The sequence below is a fragment of the Tachysurus fulvidraco genome, chromosome 14 (genome assembly GCF_022655615.1).
Source record: "Tachysurus fulvidraco isolate hzauxx_2018 chromosome 14, HZAU_PFXX_2.0, whole genome shotgun sequence".
NCBI classification, from domain to species: Eukaryota; Metazoa; Chordata; class Actinopteri; order Siluriformes; family Bagridae; genus Tachysurus; species Tachysurus fulvidraco.
Window position 1 is genome coordinate 18,727,154 of NC_062531.1, and position 12,624 is coordinate 18,739,777.

Genomic DNA, 12,624 nt, shown 5'->3' on the forward strand with positions numbered 1-12,624 from the left:
CTATAGTGTCTCAAAATATGAACACAGCAAGCATGGTGTTAATAGAAGAAGAAGAAGAAGAAGAAGAAGAAGAAGAAGAAGAAGAAGAAGAAGAAGAAGAAGAAGAAGAAGAATGCACAATTTGTCACATATACAGTGGACTTTTTTTTTAATATCCTTTTTATTTGCACTTTGTCAATATCCTTGTTATTTATTCAAGAGCTTTTATTGCTCCTTAAACCATTCCTGAACAAGTGGCATGGTGTATTATCCTGCAAAAAAAAGGGCACTACCATTAGAGAATACTGTTGGCAATGTTGAGGTGGACCCAGTGTTTCCTAGCATTGTATTGCTCAGAGCATCTGAGTGGATGCCATCTCACCCCAGGAAAGTGAAGTACATGCATCCAGCCCTTGTTGTACAAGAACTCATAATACATGAAACCAGGCTACATTCTTCCACTGATCTGTGGACCAGCTTTTCTAGGTGCTTTTGAAATTTGTGCTACAGTACATCAATTACACTAGCATCAATTCTTGGATGACCATAACCCTGCCGCAGAGTTACCTGTTGTCCTTCTTTGGACTGCTATATCATACACTATACCACAAGACCTGCTGTATTTGAGGTGCTTTGACCCAGTTGTTCAGCTATCACCATTTGCCACTTGTCAAAATAGATTAGATACTGAAACTTGCCCATTGTTCTGTTTACAACATATCAGAACTGGCTCACTTGCTGCCTAACAGATCCCTCCCCTTGACAGATGCCACTAAAACAAGTTAATCAATGTTATTTACTTCACTGACACTTTCACTGACTATTAAAAGGATCACAATAACTTTTTTAAATTATGTTAAAAAACACATCATGACAGGATCATGACTATTGAGATGCTGTGGCATGATCTTAAAAAGGCGGTTCATGCTTCAAAGATGAGTGGACCAAAATTCCTCCATAGTGCTGTAACAGACTCATTGCATTCATTCATTCATTACCGTTTATCCAATCTTCTCGGGTCACGGGGAGCCTGTGCTCAGGCGTCATCGGGCATCGAGGTAGGATACACCATGGACGGAGTGCCAACCCATCACAGGGCACACACATACTCTATTTCACTCACGACAATTTTCCATAGATGCCAATCAACCTACCATGTCTTTGGACCGGAGTACCCGGAGGAAACCCCCGAGAACATGCAAACTCCACACACACAAGGTGGAGGCAGGAATCGAACCCCCAACCCTGGAGGTGTTAGGCAAACGTGATAACCGCTAAGCCACCGTGCCCCCAGACTCATTGCAAGTTATCGCAAATGCTTGATTGCAGTTCTTGCTGCCAAGGGTGGCCCAACCAGTTATTAGGCTTAGGGTGCAAACATTTTTTTTCAAAGGGCCATGTAGGTTTGGATTTTGTTTTCCCTTAATAATAATAATAATAATAATAATAATAATAATAATAATAATAATAATAATAATAATAATAACCTTCAATAAAAATGTTGTGTTTACTTGTGTTATCTTTGACTAATATTTAAACTTGTTTGATGATCTGAAATATTAAAGTGTGACAAACATGCAAAAAAAAAAATCAGGAAGGAGGCCAACACATTTTCACACCACTGTACCTCATACAGTACCTCACCTGTGTTTTTAAGTGCCCTTCTATACAGGACACATTCTATACAGGACACATCAACTCACTGTCATGTCACTTTTATTGAATTATTTCCTGTTTGGAGCCTTTAGTGAATTTTATTTTTTGTTCTTTTGGAGCCTCTAGTGGATGAACTTTGAGGATTTACTTTTTCCTCTGCCTCTTACGTTCTGTGGAGTGTACTGACTTTTTTTTTCTTACCAAGTACATTTAATCTCGTTGTCTCCCTTTTCCTGGACTAAAGTGTGACTGTTTCATTAAAAGATTGTTATTCTCCACTGGCTCTCTTTTTCTGATTTTGTCCCAATCTCCCAATCTGGTGGCCCACCTGACACTCACACAAATACACTATTTTCAAAAGTTTCAATGCACTCTCAAATGTCCCACTTGTCCAAAAAAACCCAATACCATCATTCTTCAAATAAGATGCAAATTAAATTAAAGATATATAAGCTTGTCAATTTAATAACAATTTCTACTGTAATTAATCATTTTGTACTTTTTATCAAAGAATCTTCCATCTATAGCAATTAAAACCCTACAGACATTTGGCATTCTAGCTGTTGCTTTGTTTAGGTAATTTGAGGAAAGTTCTCCTTATGTTTCCTGGGGCACTTTGCATGAGATGGATTGCATGATATGCACATTATTTGTACCATCTGGGCAAGCTGCTCCCACAACATGGTAGGCTTAAGAGCTGGCAGTTGCATTGGCCAAACCATTACAGGCAGTATTCCAGCTAACTCATTCACTAAATAGTAATGAAATTAACTAGGTTAAGTAAAATTCAATTAAATTCAATTAAACAAGTCTTGCTGAATGTGATGGCATCAAACACCCCTTCAGTACCTTTTAAATTTGTTCGGCACCTCATAATTTTTCTTCTCGGCAACTTAAACACACCAAGCTTAGATTTGCCCATCCAACACTATTTTCAGTCATGTTCCATCCAATGTCTATGTTCTTTTTCCCACTGGAAACATTCATTTTCTGTTCCAGTCACAGGGAACACAGCCTAGAGGACTAGCTATTTTTTAGCTGTTTGCTGTTGTAGTTGTAATTTTTTGTGTTTTGCTATTTAATAAAGGTGTATGAGCACAAGTGAGGCGTCTGTTCCTCAAATGAGAGATTCTGATGTATTCATCCGTTTGCACAGTTGTCGACTTTTTTCTATTTTGGTTAGAGCCAGTTTGTAGAGCCTTCTTGATCACACTGGAAGCATTGGTGAACAGACATTGTAGCCTGACTCATCATTGTTGCTGATCAGTCCAATCAATGCGGTGTCGTCTGCAAACTTGTTTATGGTGTTTGAACCACGCACAGTCATGGTTCTGTGTCATGGGTAAAGTACAGGAAGGGACTCAGCACAGTAATGCCAGTGTTTACTATAATGGTTGAGGAGCTGATGTTATTTGACATAACATGCTGCATTTTGTTGGTTCCGAAGTCCAACAGACTTGGAAGGAATGACTATATTAAATGCTGAACTTAAATCAACAAACAGCATACTTGTACAGTATATTTGTTCTTGTTATCCAGGTGTGTTAGTATGGTGTGTAATGTTATGGAGACAGCATACTCAGTGCTATGCACAATTGCTTCGGATAGAGACAGATTGAAAATATCTGTCAATACCTCAGACAGCTGTCCAGCACAGGTCCTGAGTACACCACATCCGTGTATGCCATCGGGGACAAAGCTTTAAGTATGTCAGTCTGGCCCAGAGCAGCACAGAATTCTGTGCTTGAGAATGTGAGGGGGTTCACAGGGAGTTTGGTCATAGTAGCTGTCTCATACTGTATTTGTCTCATTCAAAGCAAGAATAAAAGTATTTTAGTTCATTTAGAAAGGAGACATCACTGGATGAGGAGGAAGAGTAGGCGGGCTTGTAGTCACTGATGATATGTCGGTGGTCAAAGTTGAAGAAATGATGTAGTGCCGTATGGCTCTCTTGATGCTTCTTCTCTGGTCAGCCCTAGATGCACTATAAGCAGAGTTATAGTGAGTTATAGTCAGTATAAGTGAGTTTATAAATATAAAGGCAGCATTACAGGTACATGGTACTTGGTTTTCTGTTTCTAGGTGGTAACACTGTTAATGGTGGCATTAATGTGATCGAGAAAGAGGAGATGTATTTATTAATGTCCATGTGGGAGTCATATGTAGCCTGAGAGGCAAACATACTCCAGTCTGTGTGTTGAAACTGGTCCTGCAGTACAATGTCTGTCGTAAATAAACCTCTTTGAATTCTACAATGTTGGCAGATCCAGAATCATAACTACCTAATCAAAATCATGCTACTACATTTAACATGATATGTTCATCCATTTATTCATGTTCTACCGAACTACTCGGGTCACGGGGAGCCTGCGCCTATCTCAGGCATCATCGGGCATCAAGGCAGGATACACCCTGGACGGAGTGCCAACCCATCGCAGGGCACACACACACTCTCATTCATTCACTCACGCAATCACATACTACAGACAATTTTCCAGAGATGCCAATCAACCTACCATGCATGTCTTTGGACCGGGGGAGGAAACCGGAGTACCCGGAGGAAACCCCCGAGGCACGGGGAGAACATGCAAACTCCACACACACAAGGTGGAGGCGGGAATCGAACCCCCAACCCCGGAGGTGTGAGGCAAATGTGCTAACCACTAAGCCACCAACAAAGGCAGGGAAGACATGTGACACGGAACATAAACAAACGCACATGGCCAAAAGTCCGTGCTGAGTCCTTACAATTATTATGCCTTATGCCTAAATATTCAATTACAATTCTTTTTGTTTTGTTTTAAGTTTCAAGCTGATACTGGCTTTACACTATTAACCATGTATAGATTGTATTGAAAACAAACTAATGTTATTGTCATTTTTAAAAAAAATTATCTGAGTTATTCCAAACTTCGGAATAGTCATGTACATTAGAGCATGCACAGATTTATAGGTAGGTGAGTGAGTGTTAGTATAAAACTAATAAGTGTTCTGCCAGGGGGGGAAAATCTGTGTCAGCAGTGTTTCTGAGATCAAGATGAAATGATGATAAGACAACTAATGAGCTAATATATCAACACAATGGCAAAAACGGTGAAAAGAATTACTAAATGAGGATGTAAAATAGTAAATGGGTAAAAAAGAAGAAATAAAGGCAAGAGAGATGAAGGCCAAAAAGAGCCTAAATGTCTTAACAATAATCAGCTAAATTAAAACTAGACATAGGATAGAACAGGTGACAGTCAGCAAGAGGACAAAGCATCTGAGACAAAAGTAGAAGGGCAGATGGATAGCTGAGTAAATGAGAGAATAGAGTGAGAGCAAGAAGGCAGGGGAGAATTACTGGACCATATAATGTACTGATCAGTATCATGATGAGAGACAGAGTATGCAGGAGTAAATAGGAGAATGATAATAGGACTAGAATAGAATCGGTGAGTAAAGACAGAACCAGTATTTCTCCCTCAAGCATCATTAAGAAACTGTCTGGTTCCAAAAAGAGTTAAAGAGGGATGTCTGAAGCAATTAATAAAATATTAATATCCTGCTATTTATCATAATCGAACTATATAATAGATCAAACATTTACGTTTCTTTATTACTAGTATCATGAAAGAATTTTATGAGTTCTCTATACATCAGTTATAAAACGCTATATATCATAAACCTTGATCTTCTGTAGAGTATTGATTTTAGAAACTGCAATAAAATTCTCTTCCGTCTGGTAATGGAACCTTTGTGCTAGCTGATTTGATGGTTAGTGTTTATTTTCATCAACTCAAATGTTATGATTCAGTTCACCAAAAAGATTTGTTCTGTGCTTTTATCAAGGTTACTTTGCCATAAATGATATCATTAACCCATGCCAGTGAGTGTCTTTTTAGATGTTATGTGTAATTAGTTTTTTATTCACTCAATACGTTCATATAAAAACATAAAAGTTTTAGTATTATGATTCATTAAAACTGGCATGTCCACAAAGAGAAGCTCTGGTGATATGTTCATACAAAGCCCACACTCCCACACAGATGTCACTTGGCCAAAGTGTTACATTTATTTCATAGCATGGTTCCTGCTCTTATTGAACCAGTAAGACACACATCAACTGACCAACATGTGCCAGCTCTATCATATCGATCATGAGCTAGTTTCTTTAGTTTGTACTGAACCACACATCCCAGTTTGTAGAAAATCACTACCGCTCTCAATCAGACTCAACAGCAAGCATCATTCTTTCAGCAGGTTTAACCAACAATGTGCTCCTTCATACCCTGACCACTACTAAAGACCTGCTTATAAGAAGGACTTGTGTCTGGAAAAAATAAATGTGAACTACTACGATTCATTCACGAGGATTTTTTTTCCTGCTTTTATAATAAAGTCTATACCTCTTTCTCGCCATTCAGACAAAAGGTCTGAACCCAAAGGATGTTAGATTATTGAGCCTCCTCCAGCAATTATGCTGAGCTTTCAAATCTCGAATCACAGAAAATACAAAAGTTATTACAACTAAGTCAACCCCTGAGAAAACCACAAAACCTACACAGACCAAAGCTGCAAGCTGCAAGCACAAACACCACTGACCACACATCGACAAGAAGTGGTCTAACCAAGCATCCACCTCTTTGCCCTTTCTCAACTTCAGATCTCACAGTTCAGCACTAAAAGCACTATGACAGCATGCATAATTAAATTTGCCCAATCTAAGAATAGCAAGTGCAGCAAAGGAAGGCGGAGCCAAGAGTCTAGTCATTTGAGACAGAGAAAGAGTAGATAAAAAGAGAGAGAGAGTAAGAGAGAGACGCTATGAGATTACAGTATATTTGCTGTATACAGTATATGTTCTTGCCCACCCTAATGCATTCCAAAATGCCAGTATTGCTTATGTCACTGCTTTCTTTCTTGTTATGACAAAAAAAAAAACAGTTCTATTATGTAAAAACAAATTCGTAGAATATGTTCAAAATTGTTCAAATCAAATTAACTCAATAAACCTGTATAAAATTCATCTCGATCAAATTGACAGACTTCCCACCCCTTCCTGTGTTCTGCCAAAAGCCGACTCCCTGGACAAATCATACTCCTCCGCGTGTGCACATGCATCATGCAATTAAATACAGCCATTCATCACTAAATTTTACTCACAGCAGGCACAAAGAACGTACAGGGAAGCGTCATGGAAGCTTATATCTAGAACAGTAAATAAAAGTTTGTTGTATAAAGGGAAAAAAAACACATGGCAGATCCTTTCATCTTGGAAGCTGCTGAGGATTCAACAGCATTAGTAATAAAGCTACCAAAGCAAAACTGTACATTTTACATGGAAATGAATATATCCTGCTGCATGAAGATGCAGGATGTATGTGCTGTGGGCAATCCTTATAAGTGCAGGTAGTGTTTTGTAGTAAAGTGTTTAAGGTTTCGAATTGAACTTATATGTGAATGCCATAAAAATACTATCATTCAATTACGGTTGGACTGAATTAGAGCATGGCACAGTTTAAAGATAATAAGTATATTTTTCTATACTTCTTTTTGGTATTTTTAATAGGTATGTGAACATACTTTTCACATACTTATTGAAACATTGGCTACAAATGAATGAAGATAAAAACAAAGATTACTCTTGCAAAATATCTTGAATGGAAAGAAAGAAGACTACACAGACTTCCAGAAACATATACAAGTGAAATTATTTCATAATGAGACACAGTAATAATACAAGAACCCTATAAAAAAAGACAGGGACAGAAAACCATGACGCATGCTGGGTATCGTGCGACAACACGGTGAATAAATTGTATAATGAATGTGATAAGACAGGATGTGCAGCTAGCCTAGAGTTGGGACATACTGTAAAGTGCTTATCAGTATGCAGACAAATGAACCACATTCACTTTGTTATACAGATTTAAAATTACACATGGGATGAAGGTAAAAAAAATTTAAGAATATGAGATGGAACCTGTGAATGTATATGAGTGTGTGAGCATGAAGCTGGTAAGCCTCATTTAATGGCAATGCTTATGGTCAGTATTAATCACCTCCAATGCATCACTGACATTTTATTACTTTCTGCATATTAATCATTGTTTTTGGGAGGCGGTGCTTATTCTTCACACATATATCAAACTTACTTCCAGGAACACTGCAGCACTGAGCACTATTCTGTCTTCACTTTTACAAGATTATGTCAGAAACATGTGCTTCCATGGGAACAAAATTCCAGACCAAAATGCAGGGATAGCAGCCAGACAGGGGTTTATTAAAAATAACCAAAACAGCAGACACAGGAAATCACTAGGGGAAAACTAAGTGACTAAAATGCAAACCAGGTAAAAAAAAAAAAAAAAAAACATAAAATATAGACCACAAGGTAACAACGAAGCACAACAACAAGGACTCAACAAACCACACACGCAAGACAACCGGGATAAATAGGGGAAGGAATTGGTGAAACATAAGGGACAGGTGTCCAAGCGATCATAAATGATTTCAATTATTTTATTCATTTATTAGCAAGTTTATAAAGAGTGTGTGTTTCTGCAACAGGGCCGGCATGCATAGTGTATGCCCAAGCTGCATTCTTTCGTTATTTCAGTGAATAATGATTACTGAAGCCTATCAATGCCTGTGAACTGCTGCTGTAATCATACTGAAGCTCATACTGAAGATCCTTTTAATACACTTAGTCCTAACTGACTTCACGGTACACAATAAAGAAGTGTATTAATTTATATTTTACCTCATGCTAGGCTTGTACATTATAAATGTAATTCTAAATCTGGATTCCTTCAAAGCTGCTTTGTAACAGTGTCTATTGTTAAATGTACAATACACATAAAATGTAGTTGAATTAAAGTGTGTGTTTAAGTCAGAGACCATGCACAGTGTCTCTTGCTAGAGATTTGTTACTTTGAGTCATTTTCAAAAGAGGTTTAAGGCTTAGTGGAGCTGTACCTCGCACATATAGTTCAGACTGTCTGTGCTATCTAACTGAGGAACAAGGAGACCACGGGTTCACTGATTCCTAAAGCTCTGAAGAGCACTGTCGCATTGCTGTCTGCTTTGGGATTGCTGCCAGACTGCTGTCTCCGTTGACAGCACAGCTTAGAGAGAGTCACAAAGCCACTGCCAGCACCAATAGCCCAGCCTTGGCTTACTGAGAATGGCTCTACCTGGATGGCACTCACTACCCACCCCATATCTCTAAGTATTAACTGTTGGAAGACAGTTTTTTTGTGTAGAAACCTAAATGAATAATATGTTAATTAAAATCATTCCAAAAAAAAGAAATGCAAAGGTTTTAAATACTAACGCATTTTGCCCTGTATGTTGTAGTTCAATGAATTAAAATATTAAACAGATACAACTGAGTGATTTTTTTAGACATAAATAGTGATACAATTATTATGTTCCATCACAGTTAAAATGAAATAGGCTATTTAAAGAGAAATTTTATCTGAATTATTTAAAGCCGGCTCACCTGGTGGCCTGACTGCTAAAAACCTTTTAAATCAAGAAATGGCCTTGCTGAGAAACATCGAGGCAGGAGACAGACACATTACAAGAAGAAGGCCACCTCACATTTGTCTGGCCATTAGTTCTATATAGGGACCAGGATTTCCCTGCTTTTCTTTTCCTGCCTTTTCCTTTTCCCTTTACCTTTTAAAATGTTTATTATAGCACTTACACCTATATATGGGCCTGGCATTATAAAGCATTATCGAAATAATTTACAGAGAATATTTACATTTGGAATAATGTACTTTATTTAATCATTGGTTGTATTTTGTTGCACATTTAAAGCAAAACAGATCCTTATAAGCAGAATGTCACATATTAACGACTATATGTGTGCACTCAGAAAAAGTCAGTTGTCACACAGCTTTACTCCTGATCCTAATACCCCTCACCATGAAATACTGAAAACATGAAACAGGCCTAATCCCAAATGACAACTGAGCATCTGTTATACTTACATACTCAAGTTAGTAATTCAAAATAAGGTTTATTTTAATTCTTTAAAGAAAGTTTGTGTTGTTTGAGAAAGTAGCATATTAGGTATGTCACATTTCAGGAAAAAAAAATTGTTATAATCTCAATCGTTACAGGTATATTTTATTAGCCTACCAGATATAGATGATATAGTTTAATTTAGTGTGGTACAGTGTCACAGTGGGTATTCAGGCCATCTCAGAGCACCAGGGTCCACAGTTTTTGATGCTAAGGGGGTGGAAAGATAAATTGTCCATACATGTGTATACCTGTTTTGTTTCCGGTATAGGCTCCGAATACACAGTGACCATAAGTGACTAATGAAAGTGGGTGAGTGAGAGTGTAGTTTAGTTGAGTTTGTTGTTTGTTGCTCTGTTTTGTTGTTTCTTATTCGTTGTCAAATCTATCACATAGAATCCTACTAATTTCAATACTGTGTTTTGTTGACATGCCTAAATATCTAATTGGAGAGCCTTTCACCATCCTCTAACAAGCATCCCCCTTATTCCCATACTTCTTTTATGTTTGACCCACAATTAGTTTCCTTCCAGATGTATTCATTCTCCTTATTCCACATGGTCTGGGCCACTTCATTAAAATACACATACTAAGTTCAATCTTCAAAGGTAAGTGTTTAGTCTGCAGAGCCAAACCTGGGCTCCCTGTAACAGGAAATTAAAGAGGTGCATTGAAAAAAAAGATGGAACAACCTCCATTTCGAGTCAGGATCTGTCATACACAGTGATGTCATAGACAGGATATACACTCTGATATGTGATATCTCAGCCTGTCTGACAAACAGTCAAAGCTTTGGAGAAAGTAATAAGTGTGTGCTTCATGAATAGTCTTTAAAAAAAAACAGATGCACATGACAGTTTGTGCAAAAGAAGTGCCCAGCTTTGATATGCACTGGAGGAAAGGTTATACACAGAAAAATGGAGGAAGGAGTAAACATTCATCCGCTGCCAGATTTCCTTTATCATTAAACTCCAGGATTCAGTCAGGGATTCTGGCCAGAGCATGTCAGGGTTTTCTGCAGTGTGACTACATAGACCTCCAACTTCAGACAGGCAATACTAATGTTGTGTGTCTGTTACTGCTGCTGAAGGGAAGAAAAAGCAGCTTAAATACACACACTCGCAAAAAGACACACTGGTGCAATCTTGACCGTATGGCCAAGCAAAAGACATTCAAAGCAACAGCCCCAATGCTGCAGGCTGCTCTCTGCTATCAGTTCAAAACACATGACAGTCAGCAAGACCAAGCTAGCTACTGCTTCTTACAAACTTTGCAGACACACAAACACAAACACACACACACACACACACGATATAAATAGCTCTGATTTTTAATCTAACATACAAGATAGACATAAACAGTGCATTAATCTGCTTTTCATCTCCACAGTTTACAAGTATTAGCTGTCTACTGGGATGCTAGCCATGGCTCATGCTGTGTGTGTGTGTGTGTGTGTGTGTGTGTGTGTGTGTGTGTGTGTGTGTGTGTGTGTGTGTGTGTGTGTGTGTGTGTGTGTGTGTGTGTGTGTGTGTGTGTACATATTCCCTGAAATTTCATGATCTCATTTAACTGATTATTCAATAAGAACCATTAAATCGTCAAGAACTCATGAATTATGCACACTTGAGGAAGCAGGTAATTACCAGTTAATTGCACCAGAAGTGGCAGTGGATTGCCAGACTACATGTTCAAGCTGTCGTTTTCAACTGCCCACTCAAAATGGAACAAAAACCATTCTTATAATACTCATGCATACTACCATCAAATGTATGTGGAGTAAAAGTAGACTGAATATTGGAGCTGAGGAAAACTGTTGTCACATAAGCCTGCTTGAAAAGAGTCTTACTGCGAATCAGCAATCTGCTGTCATCTAGTGGACTCACTCGGTGCATAGCTTTTTATTTCTTATGCAGAGACAAGTTTCTCATTTCTTTGACAATAATGTTTGAAGACATCCTGTGGTCATGAAAAAGCATTACGCTATTTCAGAAGGTTGAAAATAATGTCCTGCATCAGACAAAGAAAACAACTGAGGAGATTGCTGAAACTGCTAAACTTGACTTAAGAACTGTCCAATGCATTATTAAAACCTGGAAGGATAGTGCTGAACTATTATTCTTGAATGATCGAACGACCAAACCGTGAAAAAAGAACAACAGTGAAAGTAAGAGCATTTCCACACATACAATGTTAAAAGAACTCATTGGGTGTCAATACTACTCTAACAGCTGTGTAGCCTTAAGAAAACCACTTATCAGTAAGGCTAACAAAAAAAAGGCTTCAATTCGCAAGAGAGCAAAAGATTGATAGAGCATAAAGTTATATTATATACTACAAGTTACATACTGTAAACTATAATATACTCCATATGTATATTTATTTGAAATGTATTTATCTTAATTCATCTTTATTCATCATGTGCGCCATGCAATGAAGCCTTCAATAAACATTAACGTGAATTTAATGCAAATAACACCAAAGAAATAATATGGCAAGGTAAATCTGCATTCAAAGTGAAATACATTTTTAACTTCCACATTTTTGGCTGAATGAAAATGCATAATAACCGAAATGTATTAATTCCATATTGGGAAAAATATAGCCTATATATACAGTATAGACATTTAGTTCATTTATTCATTGTATAACCACTATAGCCGTAATCAGCAGATCGAGAACCTATCATACGAACAAACAAGATGGGAATACACCCTGAATAAAACTTATCACAGGGAATTTTAGCTGAATTTGGAGCTCTATTTTTGCTATGGGGCTCATTGTGTTTTAGTCAATCATTTGTCAAACACTTTAAACATTCAGTCATATTCAGAGTTTTAGGAGAATATTTAAATGTATTAATATATTTCTAAGATATGATGAACCTGTAATATCTGTTTCTTTTAGATATTTTTGAAATGCTCCTAAGAGCTAAGGATAGCAAAAGGGACATTGAATACACAATGATGCCAATTC